This window comes from Ambystoma mexicanum, chromosome 1q, assembly GCF_040938575.1.
Source record: "Ambystoma mexicanum isolate Mex_15411 chromosome 1q, UKY_AmexF1_1, whole genome shotgun sequence".
NCBI lineage: Eukaryota > Metazoa > Chordata > Amphibia > Caudata > Ambystomatidae > Ambystoma > Ambystoma mexicanum.
The window spans coordinates 807,025,660-807,048,369 of record NC_090922.1 but is presented as its reverse complement, the minus strand read 5'-3'; the positions used below and the strand labels follow the sequence as shown (position 1 = coordinate 807,048,369).

General features: G+C 49.9%; 1 protein-coding gene across 1 annotated transcript in view; it reads right to left on the bottom strand.

Moving 5' to 3' along the window:
- Nucleotides 1-22,710, bottom strand: part of SHCBP1L (SHC binding and spindle associated 1 like) — a 1,561,452-nt gene that overhangs the window by 951,530 nt on the left and 587,212 nt on the right. The gene's annotated exons all lie outside the window — the stretch shown is intronic.

Genomic DNA, 22,710 nt, shown 5'->3' with positions numbered 1-22,710 from the left:
ATTTAAAAAAAAAAAAAGCATTATTGAACAAGCAGTAGTTTCAGAATGATTGCATCTTTGTGTACATTGAATGAAAAGTTACTACCTGCAAGGATATGTTACTTACCAGTGATGGATTTCCATCCAAAGTGTTCCATAATCTCATAATTCCAGAGATTGAACTCATAAAATGTGAACACAAAGAAGATTCCAATGTAGAAGAAAAAGTTACTTATTTCTTTGGACAAGTCACAGAACCAGGAGACTCCATATGCTGGTTAATTTGCACTGTCTACATGTTCATAACAATATTCCAAACTATAGTTCCTGAGAATTTTCATTGTTCATAGAGGTGTATGCTTTGACTGCTCCAGTAAACAGGCTGGAAGTTCTCAGTCCATTGAAATGGTAGAGTTACTTATTGTAAATCCAGTTCTTTATCATGGGTATCTTCATTGAATCTATCAACACTGAGTATCTATCTTTGCCTATGTGCGGAATCCGAGAAAAATTGAAACATGTAATAATTATGATAAACAAATTCTTTATTTGACATAACATCTTGTGTTTCGGACAATAGACCTCATTACGAGTTGCCCGGTAAAACCGGGTTCCTTACCGGCATTGCCGGAATGAGCGGGTCCGTGCTCGTATGTACCCGCTAATAGCGGGTGATTATGAGTGCGCAAGCACGCGCGTCACCCCATGCCGGTAGTGGCAATACCGCCATGCCACTAAAGGGCCTCCAACTCCCCTATACCGGTATCGCGGGACCCGCCCATAGCGGTACCGCCTCATACCAACCCCTAAATACCGGCATGGTAATACCGTGTTCGCCAAAAAACTGACCCGGAAATTATGTCATTGCGCAGGAACGGGAAATGGGCTGGCGGCCATCTTTAAAAACACAATCCATTGCCATCCTCCATAACCACCAGCCGATACTCGGAGAGCACAGTGGAAATCCATAGAGGATGTCAAAGGCTACCAGGAAGACCACCCCCCGGCTGCGTAAACAGCGTTACTGAGATGCAGAGCTCACCATATTAGTGGACACTCTAGCTGCAAATGCAGACACAATACAATCCCACGACAAGAAGCGGGAGGTGCAGCAACAAAAGTGGCAAATCTGGCAGGAGGTAGCCCGCAAGGTATCATCCGTAGGTCCCACCCCGCGCAGTGTGAGGGACTGCAGGAAGAGGTGGGATGACCTCCGGTTGAGGGTACGCAATATCATGGCCACCAATCGGAGGGAGGCCATGGCCACAGGCGGGGATGCCCACCCCCCTACCAAATTGATGCCCTGGGAGGAGACCGCCAGCAGATTCATCAGTCCTGAGTCCATCGAGGGATTATGCGAGATGGAGACGGGTGCGGCATCAACCGCGGAAGGAGACGAGTGACTCTGCAGATCCCTGTAGGGGAGACCATGAAGTAGCACAAGTGAAGTGGTAGAGAGTCTAGGCAAGGCAATGCATGTCCCAACACCCACATGACCATACCCAAATACAGATGGCGGGCCAAACGCTGCCACACTGAAATGCATGCTGAGTGCCCATCCCTTAACCAACACACAGCCAACACACCTGGAGCTTGCCCATGTGATACTTCACACAAACCCAAAATCAATGGCATGCCACCTGCCATGCAGTGAATGCTTACATGCCCCCTCTGAATACCCTGCGTGACACACCTGTAAGACATGAAAGCATGATCAAATGAATAATGAACAGCACCGCCACTGCCATGTCACACCATCACTGATGCCCTGCAACTCTTCCACCCCCCCAGGCACTGATGAGGAAGAATCAACCCAAGAGACAACTGCAAGGGCATCCACCTTACACCGTAAGAAGAGGGCAACCACCACCACCACCTCTGCTGGAGACAAGCAGGCCACACCCACACCTCTCCAAGGGGAGTCCCTGGAAGCACCCGCCTCCACTGGGGAAGAACTTGATGCCAGTGTGGAGCCTGAGGGAGACACTGAGGTGACATGCCCGGCCACCCCGCGCCCCGTGCCCACCCCCTCGCCCCAACACCTGCAGTCACCCACCTGCAGTGAAGTTGATCCCTGCCTCCGTGACTGTGACCTACCCACCTCTGAGGAGTCCAGTCCCGAAAATGTCATCCACGTGACTGCACAACCCACCACTCCAGCCCCCTCCAGAACCCTGGAGACACGATTGTCGATGGTGGAGGCCCAACAGGAGGCCATGTTAGACCTACTCCGCCAGTACATAGCAGACGGGGAGGAAACCAGGCGAGGTATTGCCACAGCAATTGCAGGGACCACAGCGGCCATCGAAGCAAACACAGCCGCTGTCAATGCATCGGCTCGGCTAATGAGGGACTGCCTGGGGGCGGTGACACAGGTGCTGACCTCAATGCTGCTTCATATGCAGCGGCCACGGCTTGCAGGAGGTGTGGAACCTGCCAGCGAATCACCTACTACCTCCACACCAGCTTCATCTGTCCCCACAAGCCCAGTGCGCCACACACGTAGGAGTGCAAGGCACACTGAAATGCCGCCTCTGGACAGGAAGAAGTCCCGGAAGTAGTGTGGGGGGACAATGGTAGTGGGACACAAGGTTGGGGGTGAAGGGGTGCATCTTGTGGAGTCTATTGGGGGTGTTGGTGTTTGTTGGGGGGGTCAGGGAGTTTATTGGGGGGACTGGGAGTTTGTTGGGGGGTCAGGGAGTTTGTTGGGGGGGTCATGGAGTTTGTTGGGGGAGTCTGGGAGGGGGGAGTGGGCACATTTTTGCTGTTGTAAATAATACACACGTTGTGATAAGAAAAATCCATGGCTGGACATTGTTATTTTTGTGAGCATCCATTTAATGTGGTACGGTGTTCAGTGCCCAACTCCCAACATTCCCTGTGTGCATTTCAACATTGGCCCAGTGTCTAACTGATACGAGTCTTTCATAGTCCCTGTATTTCAGAAGTATTCGTGAATTAGTGCTTGGTGTACAGCATAGCCATCCCGTGCATCACGTACTGGCAGGGGGGCTACTTCACCTCCGTCTCCATCCTCATCATCCTCACCCGGCCCATGCATGTCAATGTCAGGTGGCAGTGGTACATTTCACCAGACGCACATGTTGTGCAGCATGACACAGGCCATGGTGATCTTTGTCACCTTCTCAGGCCTATATAGGAGTGCCCCACCAGACCTGCTGAGGTAGCGGAACCGCCTCTTCAACAGGCCAAAGGTCTGCTCAATCACAACATGGGTACGGGTGTGCACACGATTGTACTCCTCCTCATGGGTGTTCTGCGGGTTACGCACAGGGGTGAGTAGCCATGGCCTCAAGGGATATCCTCCATCACCTGCAAGCAGGTTCAAATAGGTGTGTGTCACTCTGAACTGCCACATTCAGGGAGCACAGTCATGGCGACAGCTATTTGGTGTGGCCATGCACATGTCCCTGTAAGCATGAAAAAATGTTATCTGGGTGCAATATATACTGTCATGTGGTAGTCTGGATGGCGTTCAATAGATGATGCAGGGTGTAATCATGCATGCTGATGCAGATATGCTGTGGTAGTGCAACAATGTTTTGACTCCAATTCATGCTGTTCATTATTTACTATGCATGGTCACACTGCCTACATTGCCACACTTGCCATCCTGTTCATTCATGCATTGCTTGCCATCACCATGGTGGCCTGGTTGTGCCTCTTACTTGCTCTCATCGATATGCATTATTTGTGATATGTGGCCCAGTGAAGTGTCATGTACCGTTTGACTGGTTCAGTTCAGGGGTGTTTGGCTCTGCATGCATTCTCCAATCACCGGCTATTCCCACCCAGGTGCAGTATTCCCCACCCTTATGCATCCCCACACACCAGTACCCCAAAGCACTGCCATGGGACGGTTGTGCAACTCACCAAGCAGCCAGGCACGTGGTCCGGCATGTCGCTCCATCTGACGGGGTAGCGTGGAATTACCCAGTAACATGGCTTCATGTGTTGATCCAGGAAATCGGGCGCAGCAATGGGTGATCTTCCTGGAGTCACATACCATTTGCACATTGATGGAGTGGTATTGCTTGCGATTGCGGTACACCGCCTCTATGGCATGGGGGACTACCAATTCCATATGGGTGCAGTCGATGGCACCGACACAATTGGGCATGCCTGCCAGTGCATGGAAGCCTACTTTGGTTTCGGCTATCTCCTGGGCAGTCCGTGGTAAGGATATGTGGGTGCTTGCGTGCTTCAGGAGGGCATCCAGCACTTGGTTCAGCATGCGTGAAAATATTGGTTGTGAAATGCCATGCAGCTGGCCCACTGTGTGTTGATAGGTGCCTGTGGCCAGGAAGTGGAGCACAGGCACCACCTTTAGTAGTGAAGGGATGGCAGTGCGTATTCCTATGTGGCTGGCAATGTCGTTCTGTATCATGTCCACTATGGTGGTGATGGTGTCACGGTCCAACCGGTACAGGGTGTGGATCTGCTCAGGGGTTAGGTTGAATGGGCTGGGTCTGGTGCGAGGGATTGGTGGCTGCCTACGAGGCGCTGGTGGTCATTTCTGGGTCTGTCTCACCCTCCTTCTCCTCCTGCGTCTCCTCTGTGCAGCCTGTTCTTGATGCTGTAGTTGTTGCTGTTGTTGCTGTAGTTGTAGCAGTATAGGCATGTCCTCCAGTGCCATGATTGCAACTGCTAGTGGTAGCTTTTTGGTGTAGGAAGGGGTGTGGTGTGTAGGTGTGCTCCTTTTGTACTGGGCCACTCTACATTGCCTACACCTGTGGGGAGGGGGTGGGGGGGGTTTGTGGTGTGTGGTTGTGCTCAGTTTATAATTGGCACAGCCTCCATTGACTCCACCTGTGGGGATTGTGTGCACCTGTGGCAGCTGCCTTGTATCCTGCTTGCTGTTTGCGGGTGGTCTGAGATGCCTGTATAGCCGGCATCATGCAGGCCGTGATTACCAGCTTTGCGATGCCGGTATTTGCATGTATGCGTGGGTTGGAATTACCCCCTATTACCGGCATGCCAGTATTTGCTCCCTGAAGGGGCGCGTGTACGCGCCTATGCCGCTATTAGCGGCACCGTTGTTTAGTGTGCCGCTAATACCGGGTTTGCGGGTCGGAATGCAACGGGACGGTAAACGATGCCGGTATTACCACACCGGCATCGTTTTTGCCTTACCGGCATACCTCGTAATGAGGCCCAATGTCTACTCCAGAGAAGAAAGGCAGTGAGTTAAAACTGCATTTCCAGATACTGTTCCATAGGGAAAGAAAAGTGAGCCAGGGCAGATAGGGAGCCCTGGCAAAACAAGTTCACAATGGGCCTCATTACGACATTGCCGGTCAGGAAACAAGGGTGCTGGTAAGCTCACTGCACCCTTGTTTCCGGACTGGAAAATTACAAGTTTGCCTGCCGGGGTGGCTGCGCCCGACAGGTCTGACCCTGCTGGGCGCAGCAGCCACAGTAGGCAGATTTTTCACGGAAGCGCTGGCACCATTAGCAACGGTGCCAAAGCTTTCATGAACCGATTCCCGTGGAGTCCCATGGGACTCCACGGGAATGGGGAACAACATTTACCGGCACCTAGCTTGCCGGTCTGACTGGGCTTGTAGTGTTCCAGTAGCACCGGCAAGCTAGGCGGCAGTAAAATGTCACGAATCCAGCGACAACCCGATAGCAGCACCGGCAGGGTTACCGCCAGAGAAATGAGGCCCAAAGTCAAAGTCCCTTAAAGGTCAGTGCCTTCTCCCAACATGCACTACAGTGGCAGCTGAAGACTGTTCATATTGAGGATAGTTAGGAGTGAAAATAGTTAGCCTGCTTTCTTTTCTTCATTGGGCCATTACCAAATGTCTGGCTGACTAGGGGGAGAGGGTGGATTATTAAATCAAAGAGGAGTGTTAGGGAGAATTCTCATAAATGGTTGATTTCCCTTACCTACTGAGTCCCTCAGCAGCTTTGCTGGATTTCTAGGATTTATTTTTTTCACCTGGTAAGAGTGTGAGCCTTTTTTCCCACTCTTACATGTGTTTTGCTATGTGTGATCTTGGCCACTGGAGCCTCACCTACTCCAGGGCACCATATTTTTCATGTGTGTTACACAGCACCTTCAGTGCAGTGATACAGGGTTGTCTTTTAGACTTCCCACCGACTCCATTTTCTGGGGCTGACTACAGTCCTCCAGAAAAGGGTAAAGTTGCCATTAACTTTACCGTAGTCACTTTAAACCACAGACCCAGTACACCCAATCTTCCATGGATTATTGGAAAGGATTAATTCTTATCCCTTTTTGTCTGTGCCTCTTGGGGCATTGTTTCGCTCCCTTTACATTAAGACTCAGCTGGTGGCAGTGGTATCTACCCTAACTTTTCTACAGCGATTATCTTATATAAACGTGGTAATGTTTTAGGCTATTATATTAGCCTCAAACATAAACCCGCTTGACCAAATACATTTTATTTTGGCTCCGGCCAGGTTTATTCGCCATTTCTTTTTGTTAAAGTCTTTCTCGTGTTTTACTCTGCGTGCCAAACCAGGTTTGGTCCCTTTGTTCATCGTTTTTCGCGGGCTTCCACACAGAAGCCCTCCTTTAGGCGCCTGAGAGTCTGGGTATGCAGGATGTGAGGGAGGGGTTTTAGGACCCCTGCCATGGGTTCTCTTGGTAACCCAAGTCACACTCCTGTCTCATTGGCTAAGGGGACTGGCCTTGCCAGGCCACCCACCCTGCAGTGTGATTGACAGCCAGGCTGTATGAATGGGGGAAAACTGCATAAAAAGCAGGTCTCTGGGACTGGAAGAGCAGTCGCCTTTGGAATGAAAGAACCAACAAGGAACTGGAAGAAGAGGACCCCTACAACGACTGAACCGCCCGGTGAAGCCCTGCTGCAGGTCCGAATCTCCAGAATACGACGACAGAAGATCCTCCAGGAAACTTCTTCCCTTGAGCTGGCGGGACCAACCAGTTCACCCAAACTGCAAGCCAGGACCCCTCCTCTGGTCGAATTCACTGTACAGAGCTACAGTGGGCCGGTTAGCCAGGAAGGTCGGACCCTGCTTGGGTTTTAAGGAGCGCACCTTTTATTTGTTGCTTTGCTCTGCTGTTGGTTTCTTCCCTGGGTAGTGCAGGACCCTCCAGTCTTCCTACTTCTGATCAGTCCGACAGTCGCTTCAGGAATCGTGAGCCTGCAGGAACTACCAGGAACTTCTGCCTCAGCTACAGCTCCCTCTTCGTTTTAAGGTACTGTGCAAATACGGTTGTGTGTTTCCTTCAGCCGCGGTGAAAGTGTTTGAAATCTTTCTCCAATCCGAGGGCTTGTCCTCCTCTTCTCTTTGAACTAACTTTTCTACCAACCAACCTCGTCCGGAAACCGTGCCACGAACTATACCACAAACTACCCTGAACTGTATTATCTTGATCAAAAGACTTTTGAACCATTGACTTTGGCCCTAAGCCTTTTCTATCTGATTTTATCATTGTAGTCTCTCTTGTTCGCTTGCCCCGAGTACTTACCTGTTGGTGTGGATCCATTTCTGTTTACTTTTGTCTTTCCCTCCCTTTTAAATTGCTGGAGTGCCATTTTGCTCCCACTTCATTTTGTGAGCTTACCTTGTCTTGAATTTAAGGGAAGTTGTGTGGTGTATTAAGAGAGTGATTTTTAGACTGCTTATAATAGTGTAATGTTATACAACTGAAGAGTGAAATAAATGTATATTCTTTGACTTGGAACCCTTGAGCCAGTGTTTGCCTGAATCATAGTAATTGCTGTCCTTTGTGTAATTATCTTGTACTGCTCACTTACTCTTGGGATAAGTCTGGCTGCTCCGCTACGGCTACCACTTACTGTGTAGTACAGGCTTGTACCAAAGGTGAAATTGTACTGTCACTTGTAGTCTTAATTGTGTGTGGTGTTCCCAAAGGGTACTGCATATAATTCTGCCTAACAGCGGGGAGACCAAATGTTGCTGAAGAGGAGGCTGTTGAACGAGAGAAAAAATGGCCACCTTGCCTTTGCTGCTTGCGGCGAGGGCCACCAACTTGAGCATCTGCCCAACGGTCCTGAAAGCCTCTGAAAGCAGAGAAAGACCTTGTTTGATACCCCGACCACTGAGTATAGCCGAATTGGAAAAACCATTTTTCCCAATGGCGTCAAGAAGCTTGTCCTCCTTAAGAAAGGATCTGAGATGCTGCAGTTGAGGATGTAGAGGACGGCTTACACTGGAGCATAGCTGCTGCCACCACCGTCGATGAGGGAGTGGACATGCAGTCAAGGATATGTCCTCAGACACATGTAGCTTGTAGCGAGCATCAATTTTCTTGTTTAGGTGTTGCCCGGAATGAGGTTTTTCCCAGACCTTGCAGGCTTCAGCCAGGACATCCTTTTGGAGGAACAGGCCAGTTCGCTCCTGTGTCAACAGAGTAAAAGCTCCAGAAAGTACATCTTCTTGTGGAGCCAGAGGCTGGGGTATTGGGATGCTAGCAACGCCATCATATCCACAGCGCGGTCATGAAAGGCTCTAATAGAGCGGGGCAGGTCATCACTGTCCTGGTCAGCTTGATCTTCATCCAGTGCGGCGGGAACAGAATCATGATCTGCAGCACATGGTACCTCAGGCCCCAAGGGCAGGATTGACTGCGCCACGGAAGTCTTAAGCACAAGTGAAAGTGGAGGCAGAAGAAGTAGTGGAGGACACTACCTCTTCTGGAGGAGGAGGAGGAGGCCCCACTGGAAGTTGTGGAGGAGGTAGCACTACCGGGACGTGCAGAGGGATTGCCGGAGCAGAGTGTGGTTCAGGTGGCTAAGGATACATTTCCTTGAATAAATCCTTAAAGTATGCCTTCATTGGATCAGAGTGCATAAGCGTCTGCAACTTTCCAAAAAACACATCTTCAGAATAAGGCCTAGGCGCTGGAGTGTGTACAGGCCACTCTGAAGGCGCATACCCCCAGGATCGAAAAGAGGATGGTTGCCAGGAAGGTCCTCCACCAACTGGATCCACCTAAACCAATGGAACGGATGTAGGAGGGAGCGAGACTGTGTCGCAGCAGAGACCGAGCACGCCAATCCATTGGAGGGCAGAACGGGTTCTTCTTATCCACAAAACGTGGAAAAGGCTGCTCTGCCCCAAAAACAGGCCCCTCGGTACCAGCCATTGAGAATGTTGGTTTGAGAGGTAATAAAAATGGCCACCATAGACCACGGGGGTTGGACTGCCATTTTGTTAACAAATGAGGTGAACTGCGTCACAGGTGTTAGTGAGGCCGTGGTCACCACAAGGGTATCAGAAGACTTATGTTCCATTTTAGCCTTGTGACAAGGAACCTTGGCAGAGCCGGTGCAAGCAGATCTAGAGTGCTTTTGCAACCCCTTAGAGACAGCTGATGAATTAGCCCACAGTGAAGGAGACTCGAAGACTTAAGGTGTTTTAACCAGCTTCTTTGCCCCCTCAGCAGGAGTGTGGGAAGGCTTAGGTGCACTCCCTGAAGCCAGAGCCCTCGAATGGGGGCCCCTCAATCTTGCTGGTCTTAGATGTAGCCCCAAGACGGGGATCATCGGGGTTAACCCAGGTACGTTTAGTCACCTTAACAGGAACCTCGAGACAAGACTCATACTTAATTCCAAATTTGGATACCTCGGGAATGACCTGGTGACACCAGCCCCAGAAGTACTGGGCCTACCTTTAGCCCCCAAAAAGGGAACCTCGGATGAAGATCCAGTCCTGGCAGCCTCTTTGCAGGGGACCTCACAGATAACCCTGAAGTGCCGGTTAGATCCCTTTCGTGACACCTCAGGGATATCCCTGGTACCAGAGCCCCTTGGGCCACTCCCGGACCCAATAGACCCCAGGAAGGAGTGCCATGGTGCCAGGGTGCCCTAAAAAGGAGCGAATTTACCGGCCGCTACCTTTTTTCTTCAATGAACTGCTGTAAATGTGGAGGAGGCATTCGCTGGAACACCTTCTCCCAACTGACAAGCCGACACTGGAGTTCCCCCGACGGAGAGGGAGTCGCAGTAGAAGCACAAGTCCCACCGGTTTTCCGGGCCCAAGCACTCCATGCAGAGAGAGTGGGGATCCGCCCTCTCGAATCGACGTTTGCACAAAGAACAAGACACAAATACCAGATGCTACTGCATAGACGGAAGAAAGACGACTGTGGAACCGGAGCAGGAAAATGAAGGACAAGGGAACAAAAAAGAAAATTCCCTAAGATTCAAGTGGGTCTGACCCGACTACACAGAGAAAAGTACTGAGGACTGGAGGGAGATGCGCGTGGCAGAGCTCAGGAAGGCAGGGCTACGGTCACGTGTGGTGGCGCACGTAGCAATAAAAGGACGTTAATTTGTTGATGCTTTAAAAGTGGTCTCGTCCCAATGGAAGGAATGTCCCACAAGTATGGAGGAAAGGGGACAGGACGCAGGAGTATTATATATTACTCGCCGTAGTGACTAACAAACTCCTAGTCCATAGTCCCCTTTCCTCCATACTGTATGGGCGTCCCTCGCTAGGGATGGGAAACAGAACCTTTTTCACCAGAAAAAATGGTCTTCCCCTTTAAATTTAGATGCGCACAGGGGCGTGGTCCCGGGAGCATGCGCTGCCTTGACTCCACCCACCAGTGCCACTCCTCAATCCCCTTTGACGCGTCAGCTATATTACAATTGCCTAATGGCACAGGCTTTTTTAAGGGGCAGGATGGTGGGACCTATGGAGGAATGGCGATTACAACTGAATGAAGGCCTGTGGAGGAGAGTTGCCCCTCTACCAAAACACGTTTTTTAGAACTGCCTGGCCAAATGCTTTGTCTGATCTGGCACTAACATCCAAGCAATAGTGCTTGCAGAAGGCTGATGGAGAAGCCCAGGTGATCGTTTGCCATGGAACATGTCTTTGGGAGGGCACAGCTGTGGCCTTGACCCTGACTGCGTGGGCAGACATGTTCTGACCATCATACGCTTCCTTGATGGCCATAATCATCCACCTTGCTAGTGATGCTTGGCCGCCGCGCTTTGACCCACCAAATGTGACAAACAGGGCATCCGAGTTGCAAAGCTCTTGGTTCTGTCCAGGTAAAATCTCGCACTGTCTGGATGTCAGACGTGCTGCAACTCTTTCTGTGCCTCGTCCTTCGGATTTGGAAAGAATGTTGGATGCACTATCTCCTCATTCAGGTGAAAGATGACACAACCTTAGGGACAAATGAAGGGTGCGTCCTTAGCACCACCTTGTCCCCATGAAATGTGGTATATGGTTCTGATGCCACCAACGCCTGTATCTCACTGATCCGGTGGGCTGAGGTAAGGCCAACCAGGAGAGCAGTCTTTATCATAACCAGCCTGATATCCACTGATGCCATTGGCTCAAAAGGCTTGTGGGCCACAGTGCCTACCACCACATTGTGGTCCCAAACCGGGTGTGGTCGCTTGACTGGGGGATACAATCTGATCATGACCGTCAAATGCTTTTTGACCACCGGATTTGAGAAGGAGAAGAGGTTTTCTCTGGAGTGTTTGTAAGCCCCTATGGCTGCCAGATAAGTAAGAAAGGTGTCTACCTGCACACCTGAATGAGCCAGATACGCAGAGAAAGACAACACATAGGACCTCATCACGAGTTTGGAAGTAACCCTTAAATGCGGCGGTAACGCTACAACCGCTGCATTTAAGGGTCCGCCAATTCACAGGCTTGGCGGATTTTCCCCAAGCTCTGAGCTGGGGGCAAATCCGCTGCGATTTTGCTGATTTTCGGTGCCATTACCGCCAGCGGTAATACCTGCGCCGAATGAACAAGTTACTTCTTACCTAGTAACGTTCTTTCGACGGGATGTTCCTCCAACGTATTCCTTATCTTTGATAATACGTTTCCAGCTTGCTGGCCTCGGAAATTTTTTCTGTACAGGGCGCTGCGCGTCGACGTCCCCCGAGTCGATGTCCCTCGACGGCCACCGTTTAGGCGCCGACGTCACCATGCCCATAAATAGACACGCGCTGCGTCCGTTGCTCAATTCCGTTTTGTAGCATAAGAAAAGACATGCCTGAATCGATTAGTAACGTTGAAGGAGCGAAAGCTGCAACCACAAGGGAAGTTATCACTGCGGGGATGGATGGGAGGGGCGATAAGGAATACGTCGGAGGAACATCCCGTCGAAAGAACGTTACCAGGTAAGAAGTAACTGGTTCTTCGAAGGGATTGTGTCCTCCGACGTATTCCTTATCTTTGATAGTCTCCCATAGCAGTGGTATGTAATTGGAGGAGGGAGTGATAGTGTTATCTATCACTTTAGGGAAGGCCTGAATGTAATACGGCCTTGCCAAATCTAGTCTCTTGAGCAGTGGAGGAATCCAGATTGTAAAATTTTGTGAATGTATGTGCGGACGACCATGTGGCAGCCGCACATATGTCCCGGACCGGTACCCCTCTCTGGAGAGCCGAAGAGGCTGCGATACCCCTGGTTGAATGACCCTGAGATTTTGGGGTGGCTCTTTCCCTGCTAATCTATAACATTCCAGGATGGCCAAAATAATCCACCTGGAGATGGTTTGTTTTGTTATGGATAGTCCCAACTTGTGACCTGAGTATCCTACAAACAGTTGGTCTGCTTGCCTGATCCTAGCCATTCTGCTGATGTAAAAGCTGAGAGCTCGCCTAGGGTCCAGCCGGTGTAGCCTTTCCTCCTCTTTCCCCGGATGGGGAGGAGGGTAGAACGAAGGCAAGGTAATTTTCTGAGTAATATGGAATTCAGAAACCACATTTGGGGGGAAATTAGGCTTCACCTGTAGGACAATCTTGTCCTTGTGGAAGTTTGTATGTGGGGGTTTACAGGAGAGCTTGTAGCTCACTCACCCTCCTAGCAGATGTTAGTGCTACTAGTAGGACAGTTTTAAGTGTGAGAAATCTCAATGCGCAAGAGTGAAGTGGTTCGAATGGAGTGCCCATTAAGAAGTTTAAGACTAAATTTAAGTCCCATAATGGAACCTGGATGGGTTTTGGAGGGTAAACATTAGTTAGACCCTTGAGAAATTATACCACAAGAGGAATTTTGAAATACGATGGTTCCTCCGCAGTGCGCTTGAAGATAGAAAGCGCTGCGAGATAGCCTTTTACAGTGCCAACTTGAAGGCCTGAGTTTGCCAAGTAGAGTAGAAACGATAACACTGTTGGTGTACCGCATGAAAAAGGGTCGATATTCTCTTCCCTACACCAGCTGCAAAACTTGTTCCAACGGCAGCGGTATAAAGACTTTGTTGCTGGCCTTCTGACCGAAAGCAACACCTCCATGACGTCATCAGGGAGATCCCAATCCTTGTACCTCATCCTTTCAGAAGCCAAGCGTGAAGGTTGAGGGTTCTGGTGTCTGGATGGAGAACCTGACCTCCCTTCTGCGAGAGAAGATTCTCTTTGAGTGGAAGACGGATTGGAGGGCAGATGGACATATCTCGAAGGTCCGGGTACCACGTTCTCCTGGCCCAATCCGGGGCAATTAGGATCATGGTTTTCCGGAATCTTCTCAACCTCCTGATCATTTGAGGAATAACAGGGACTGGTGGGAATGCGTAAAGGAGTGGAAACTCCCAGTCCACTACGAACGCATCTCCTAGAGCTCCTCTCGGGGGAAATTCCCTTGAACAGAACAGATTGCACTTCCTGTTGGTGCTTGTGGCGAACAGATCCACCTGAGGGGTTCCCCAAAGGGCGAAAATCTCTTGAAGGACTTCCTGAGCTAGCTCCCACTCGTGGGAGACTGTGCTCTGCCTGCTCAGAGCGTCCGCTGTCGAATTGTTCTCTCCGGCTAGGTGGACTGCCGATAGAGAGATTCCTTCCCGAATTGCCCAAAACCAGAGCTGTATTGCCTCTCTGCACAGTGGCAGTGATCCTACGCCTCCTCTTTTGTTGAGGTAGTGCTTGGCCACCGTGTTGTCCGTCATTATCAGGACATTTCTACCCTGTACTGATGGCAGGAAAGCTTTCATCGCTAGTCTGATTGCTCTCAGCTCTAATAGGTTGATATGTAGTCTGGACTCCAATGGAGACCAACGACCGCTGATGGTCAAGTCGTTGGCATGGGCTCCCCACCCTGTGAGCGAGGCGTCTGTGACTACTGTTATCTCCGGCCATGGTTGCCAAAACAGTTCTTCTTTCAAGATGTTCTCTGGATAGGCCCGCCATTGAAGGTCGTGGGCTACCTTGTCCGGAATCAGGAGGAGGTCTGTCATTCTCCCTGAGAATTGTGACCACTGACTTCTCAGTGCCCACTGAAGAGATCTCATTCTCAGGCGAGCCTCTGGCACAAGGAAGATGCAGGATGCCATGAGGCCTAGCAACCTCAAAGTCGAAGGCTGGGAGACGCTGGGCATTTTGAAACTTGGTGACCATCTGTAGAATATCTTGAGCCCTCACCTCTGGTGGCGAGGCTTTTCCCAGGGAAGTGTCCAGGACCGCTCCAATGAACTGGAGTCTCTGAGATGGTATCATCTGTGACTTCTTTAAATTGAGGGAGAAGCCCAGTCTGTGAAGGAAGAGGCAGACATAATCTAGCTGGGTCTGGGCCTGTTCCGAAGATACGGCCCTGATCAGCCAATCGTCCAGGTAGGGATTGACGTGGATCCCTTCCCTCCTTAGACTCGCCGCCACTACCGACATCAGCTTGGTGAAGACTCTCGGGCGGAGCTCAGCACAAATGGCAGAACTCAAAATTGATAATGAGAGTTGCCAATTGCGAACCTCAGGTATTTCCTGTGCTCGAGATGGATTGGCACATGGAAATAAGCATCCTGAAGGTCGAGAGATACCAGCCAGTCTTGGAGCTGGAGGGCCTGAAGGATCTGAGAGAGAGTTACCATCTTGAACTTGTCCTTCCTGAGGAACTTGCTCAATTCTCGTAAATCCAGGATGGGTCTCAGTCCTCCGTCCTTCTTTGGTATGAGAAAGTAGGGGGAGTACCAGCCCTTGTTCCTGTCCGCTACAGGTACCGGTTCTATGGCACCTTTCTCTAGCAGGTCCATAATTTCCTGCAAGAGGAGCGGATCTGGAACTTTTAGGGAGCTGTTCCCCGGTGGATGACTCTGAGGGATGTGTAGAAAGGGTAGGCAGTAACCTTGGGCAACTGTTTCCAACGCCCAAGCATCTGACGTTATAGCTTGCCATTCCGTCATATGGTGAGTTAACCTGCCCCCTACAGTTGTCTTGTGTGTGAAGGCCTCAGAGTGGTTTGGGGGCGGCTGATGCAGATGCCGAAGGTAAAGAGGCACCTGCTGCTGCTGCGGTCTTAGTACCTTTGACCCGTCCACCTCGGGTGGATCTCCTTTGGCCTCTTTGAGCCGGCTGTCCTCTGCCTTTTCCGAATGCGGAATAATAGCGAAATGACTTTCCTCTCCCAGAGGTTCCTGAGGGGCGAAAAGGAGTTTGGCGGATATCAGATCCTAAGGATTTTGCTGCTGCTTTAGAAGTCTGTAACTTTTCCAGACTGTCATCAGCCTTTTTCCCAAATAATTAAGAGCCCTCAAAGGGCATATTCAAAAGTCTGGCCTGTACATCAGGGGCAAAGCCCGACTTTCGCAACCACGCATGCCTGCGGATTGTTGTACTTGCCGCCATGGCCCTGCTGATATTGTCAGCGGAATCGATGCCCGTTTGAAGTGATTCGCACATGGCATCTTTGCCATCTTTAATGATGTTAAGGAAGGCTTCCTTCTCCTCTCCATCGGGTATGCAGTCAGCCGCTGATGAAGCACACTCCCATAGTGTGTGACTGAACCTGGCGAGCGTACAGGTGGCGTTGATGGACTTCAACGCCATACTGCAGGCAGAGAAGACTTTGCCATAGAGTCGTACCTCTTGTCATCCCTATCCTGTGGGACAGTAGGGTAAGCAGTCCTACTGCTGGACGAAGTTGCCGCTTGAACCACCAGGCTCTCTGGGGTCGGGTGTTTTGACAGGTATTCAGGGTCATCAGCCGCTACCCTATACTTTGTCGACAATCTTTTATTGACTGCTGGGATAACTTCGGCAGTTTCCCAATTGGATGCAATTTTTCTTTGTAGGGCTGCATGGAAGGGGACCACCAGGTCCTGCTGTGGGGCTTTGTCCAATATATCCGTTAGATCATCCTGTTGGAAAACAGGTGAAGGCGCAGACCAACCCATAAACTCAATTATTCTTGCCATCAGGGTTCTATATGGTGTTTCGGCATGTTTGTCATGATGCCTACCTCCAAGGAGCCAGGTCCGACCCAGCGACCCCAGAGGCAGGCATCCATTTCCCCCAGGGGAGTGCCAGCGGGCCCAAGTTGGGGCCCTTTGGACGCAGTCCTGGCGCCTTAGGCGCCAGGCTCATGTTGGACCTCTGTCCTGGCGCCTTAGGCGCCAGGCTCATAAAGCTAGACATGTGTGCAAGTGTTTTCATGTGCACTTACCTGATGCAGACCATGCTGCCACATCCAGGCCCTCTTGAGGCCTGAATGGAACTACTTTACCTGTGGGACTACTTTCCACCCGGGTGTGGTCGGGGAAGGATACATACCTGATCGGAGGAAGGATACACACTTGGGACTTCTTCCAAAGCTATTTAAACCACACCCGATCAGCAACTCACGCTTCGCGTTGTTCTGCTCCTCGCAGCTGGACGCTCACAGTGTCAGCTCCTGCTTCTGGACTTCAGCCACACCTGTCAGCATCCTGGGTCACCTGCAAAGGGAGACAAGAGACCTTACCAGCTAAATCTGCACCACGGAGACATCACCGACGATCCTGAAAGGGAAGACATTATTTTTTAAAAGCATTTCGTTACGATCGCTACAGCGCTGCATTTCACTCACCTTTCCTGGGTTCCTCCATCTTCAGCAGCGATCATCCGGATACACAGCCACTTCCCAGAGCCTAGAGAAAAAGACAAGAATAAGAGGTGAGAGAAGGAAGGGAATAAGACTTACCTCATTTCATTTCGGGTCTTGCCGCTTCCAGGCATTTTCTGGACCCCGGCCCCTATGGGGAAAAAAGACAAAGACATTGAATGAGCATATGCAAAGTCAGTTCCCGAGCGCTCATCCAGAACTAACCTGCCATTTACTGGAACTGGAACTGCACGTTTTACTTCGAGTCGGTGCCATATCTCCGGCATTCCGAACCCCGGCCCCTAAGGGGAAAAAAGGACATAAACATTAGCGCTTGCTGCAAAAAGACAATGAACATTATTATTAAGCTTGGACTTTTGAACTTGCAACAGAACTTTTACAGAGCCTTACCTGAATAGTCAAGCTTACCTGAACTCCCATCAATCCTCAATCCAGTGAAGTAACTGGGTTTCAACGCGCCCCTGCATCAGAAGCAGGATGGAGAGCTCATCCTTCCTGACCCTAAGGTGAGACTTCACGGGGAATCGTGGAAGGGTATCGTGGAGGGTTGGAAGAGAGTGGGAGGCTTGATCATAACTCAGTCAGTAGGTAATACTCCCTTTTCACGCACATGGGAATATTCCTGCGAGCCGGAGAAGCCAGAGTAGAGGGCCCTTCCTGTCCATCGTCAGAGTCCTGCGCTTCACCATTGAAGAAGCATCAGCACTCGAAGCCAGACCTGCGCCTCCGTGGGAATCAGGTGAGCGTTACAGAATGCGAAGCGTACCCACAATTTCCCACCCGGGCGCTATGGAGACTTCCGAGACTGGCCAGCTGGCCCAGCTTTTGGCGGAATTACGGGCAGAGGTGCACTCAGCCCGCCAGGAGACGAACGCTCTCAAAAGAGAACTGATCTTATCCAAGGAAAGAACAGATGACCTAGCCAAAAGGTTATTACAGGCCCAGGCTGGGCACACTCCTTTACCTAATTCCGGAGACATTTCCACATCAATGGGTTTGAGTAACCCGGTACAAATTAATCTACCTGGACACATGCCTTTGGCCCCGCCTGAACGTTTTGCGGGGGATCCCAAGAAATATGCCGTCTTTATGAACCAATGTCGTTTACACTTTCTATGCAGACCCGGAGCCTTCCCTAACGACGAGACCAAGGTAGCCTTTATACTATCTTACCTCAGTGGTAGTGCTGCCGATTGGTCTATTCCATTGGTAAATCAGGATGATCCCATTCTCCAGAATTTTCAGGGCTTCCAGGCCAGCATGGAAAGATTGTTCGCTCGACACTCTGAAGGACAGGCCCTTGATAACGAACTGCTATCCTTACGACAAGGTAATCAGGATCTTCTGTCCTACATAGCCACCTTTAACAGACTGGTTGTGGAAACTGGATGGCCAGAAAGCAAAAGGATCACATTGTTTCATCGAGGCCTGTGCGGAGAGCTTAAGGATGTTCTAGCTCAGATAGTAAACCCACCCCAGGTCTGCGCAGACTACATTGACTTGGTGGTTCAACTTGATCACAGACTTCAAAATAGAAAAGCAGATCGGTTCAAGAATGAAAACCGAGCACCGATCAAAACCCACGCTAACTCCAAGAGTACCGACGTATCTGAACCTATGCAAATCGGTGGTGTTAAAGGACCATTAACGCAGAAAGAACGAGAGAGAAGGCGGCAAATGCAACTTTGTCTGTATTGCAGGACTTCCGGTCACTTTCTTCGAAATTGTCCAGTTAAACCACTTAAGAAGGTAGTTGGAGCTACTGATAACGAATTAGTGACACCTGATTCGGGAAACGACCTAGCCCGGCAAGCGTAGGGGTCCGCTTGCCGAGCTTGAAAACTAACTCTTTGACCTCACATTTTGTCATGCCAATGGTGCTCATGGACCCAAAACAGCCTCAGCAGTTACATGCTATAAAAGCATACATCGACAGTGGAGCTATTGGAAATTACATAGACCGTGAATTGGCTTCCAGGATTAAGCTTCCTCTCCGCCCGAAAGTAACCCAAGATGTCATTACTACAGTAGATGGAACCGAAATAGCCTCAGGGCCTGTAACGCATTCCACTGTTGAAGTGACACTGGTGGGTCAGGATGGACATCGGGAAGCAATCGTGTTTGATGTGATCAAGGCCCCACAATTTCAAGTAATTCTTGGAATTCCTTGGTTAGAAACACATAATCCCAGAATTGACTGGCGAGCAAAGATGATAAGTTTTCCTGATTGTGAACCAACTTGTTATCCAAGAAATCCAGCTATGGGTCTGGCCTCAGCAACTTCCACCCCTGTACAGCTACCGTCAGAATACCAAGAATTCCAAGACGTTTTTCAGAAAGAACAGGCTAACACGTTACCTCCCCATCGGTCTTATGATTGCCAAATCGATCTGGTACCCAATGCTCAACTACCTTGTAGTAGGATTTATGCTCTTACAGAACCTGAGAACCTGCATTTGCGTCAGTATTTAGATCAGTACCTAGGCAATGGTTTTATTCGCCCGTCCAAGTCTCCTGTCTCTTCAGCTCTGTTCTTCGTGCCGAAAAAAGAAGGCGACCTTAGAACGTGTATAGACTATCGTGCCCTAAATCAAATAACGATTAAGAATCGTTATCCTCTGCCCTTGATCCCTGAGCTTATCGACCAGGTGAAAGACGCTTGTGTGTACACCAAGTTAGATCTCCGAGGAGCTTATCACCTGGTGCGCATAAAAGAAGGCGACGAATGGAAGACTGCATTCCGCACTAAGTTTGGGCTCTTCGAACATCAGGTGATGCCCTTCGGTTTGTGCAATGCACCTGCCGCCTTTCAGTACTTTATGAATGATGTTCTTCGGGAACTTATCGATGTCTGTGTCATTGTTTACATTGACGACATCCTGGTGTACTCTTCTTCAGAATCTGAGCACAAAAAACATGTTAGGGCAGTTCTTGAGAAACTGCGCCAGCACAGATTATTTGCAAAACTCAAAAAATGCGTTTTTCATACCACAGAAGTTGAGTTTCTCGGATTCATCCTGACACCTCAAGGAGTCCGAATGGACTCGCGAAAGGTGGACGCCATCCTCAAATGGCCATCTCCAAGCTCGGTGAAGGGAGTTCAGAGCATGCTCGGCTTTGCCAATTTCTATCGAAGATTCATCCCGGAATTTTCCCGAACAGTCAAACCCATCACCGCTCTCCTAAAGAAAAACAAACGCTTCGAGTGGACTCTTGTGGCCGAACAAGCCTTCCAGGACCTGAAAACCAAATTCACCTCTGCACCTGTATTGAAGCACCCGCACCCAGATCTCCCGTACATAGTGGAAACCGATGCATCCAGTTCGGCCATGGGAGCTGTCCTGTCGCAAAGAGACCCAAAAACTAACCAACTACACCCAGTGGCCTTTTGGTCCAGAAAATGTTTTCCTCCTGAAATCAACTACGCAATCACCGATAAAGAGTTACTGGCCATCAAATCTGCTTTCAAGGCTTGGCGTCACTATCTTCTCGGGGCAAGACACACCATCACCGTAATTACGGACCACAGAAACTTACAGTATTTAAAAACGGCCAAAGCTCAATCTTCACGACAACTCCGATGGGCTCTATTCTTTGCGGAATTTGATTTTGTAATTACCTATCGCCCTGGCTGCAAGAATGGAAAAGCGGACGCCTTATCCCGGATTGGCATGGAAGAACCTAATTCGAGCTTAGAACCTGTGCCCATCATACCTGAGCAAAGAATCTTAGGCTTAACTTCATTGCAAACTATTGAGGACATCCAAATGCAAGTAAAACAACTTCTAGACTCTTCAACCTTACTGGAATGGAGTCAAAAGGGTCCTCATTACACCGTTAAGGATGACTTACCCTACTTCCAGGAGCGGTTGTTTCTGCCAAGTAAAGAATTGCAAGAACTTGTTATTGCCCATCATCATGAATCTTTAATGGAAGGACACCCTGGTATCGCTAAAACGGAGGAAAAAAATCAAACGCCACTTCTGGTGGCCTTCTTGGAGCAAAGACAAAGTCTTTTGTACTGTCTTGTGGAATTTGCGCCCAAAACAAGGCTCAAAAGAAAAGGCCAGCCGGCCTACTTCAACCCTTGGATATTCCACCGGCGCCATGGCACACCCTGCCAATGGACTTTATAACAGATCTGCCTCCTTGTGCTGGTTACAACACAATCCTTGTAATTGTGGACCTATTCTCCAAAATGGCCCACTTTATCCCTTTAAAGGGTTTGCCTTCAGCTTCCACCTTGGCCAAGGAATTCCTGGAGAATATAGTTTGCATACATGGTTTCCCTTCCATATTAGTCTCGGATCGTGGAAGTCAATTTATCTCACATTTTTGGAAGAAGTGTTGCCAACTAGCACAAATAGATGTGTGGTTATCCACCAGCCACCACCCCCAGACCGACGGACAAACCGAGAGAAACAATCAGACTCTCGAGCAATATCTTCGGTGCATGTTACACCAATCCGAGTTAAATTGGAAAGACATCCTTTGGATCGCAGAATATGCATACAACAATTCAGTGCATTCTGGAACCGGACAAACCCCCTTTTATACTTTGTATGGTCACCATCCTCGGACCTCTGACCTAGATCCACCTCTGACCCTGGAAATGCCCGCAGTAAATCATCTGCATTCCACAATAACCCGAGCCTTCAAAGAAGCTGCAACTCATTTACAGCAAGCCAAGAACAAGTATAAAGAAAACGCTGATTTGCACCGAAGTAAAACTCCTCCTTACCAAGTAGGAGACCAGGTATGGCTAGCAACAAAACATTTACGGGCCCGCGAACCTTCAATCCCAGATTCATAGGACCTTATCCCATCAAAGCTATAATCAACCCAGTGGCCTTTAAACTGGATCTACCGTCCAACATGCGTATTCATCCAGTTTTTCATGCATCACTTTTGAAGCCAGTACAACCAGGAACCCGATTGTCCAAGCCTCCAGATCCAGTTCAAATTGAAGGGGAATTAGAATTCAAAGTTAAAGACATTTTAGACTCCAAGGTGGTAAAGTCGAAACTCTTCTATCTTGTTGACTGGAAGGGATATGGACCTCAAGAGAGATCGTGGGAGCCTAGTAACCATGTCCACGCACCTTGATTAGTACAAAGGTTTCACCGGAGATTTCCGAAAAAGCCCAAACCCCCGGAGGGAAGCACCTTGGGAGGGGGTGGGGGGGGGGAGGGGGTGGGTACTGTCATGATGCCTACCTCCAAGGAGCCAGGTCCGACCCAGCGACCCCACAGGCAGGCATCATTTCCCCCAAGCTGGGGCCCTTTGGACGCAGTCCTGGCGCCTTAGGCTCATGTTGGACCTCTGTCCTGGCGCCTTAGGCGCCAGGCTCATAAAGCTAGACATGTGTGCAAGTGTTTTCATGTGCACTTACCTGATGCAGACCATGCTGCCACATCCAGGCCCTCTTGAGGCCTGAATGGAACTACTTTACCTGTGGGACTACTTTCCACCCGGGTGTGGTCGGGGAAGGATACATACCTGATCGGAGGAAGGATACACACTTGGGACTTCTTACCAAAGCTATTTAAACCACACCCGATCAGCAACTCACGCTTCGCGTTGTTCTGCTCATCGCAGCTGGACGCTCACCGTGTCAGCTCCTGCTTCTGGACTTCAGCCACGCCTGTCAGCATCCTGGGTCACCTGCAAAGGGAGACAAGAGACCTTACCAGCTAAATCTGCACCACGGAGACATCACCGACGATCCTGAAAGGGAAGACATTATTTTTTAAAAGCATTTTGTTACGATCGCTGCAGCGCTGCATTTCACTCACCTTTCCTGGGTTCCTCCATCTTCAGCAGGGATCATCCGGATACACAGCCACTTCCCAGAGCCTAGAGAAAAAGACAAGAATAAGAGGTGAGAGAAGGAAGGGAATAAGACTTAC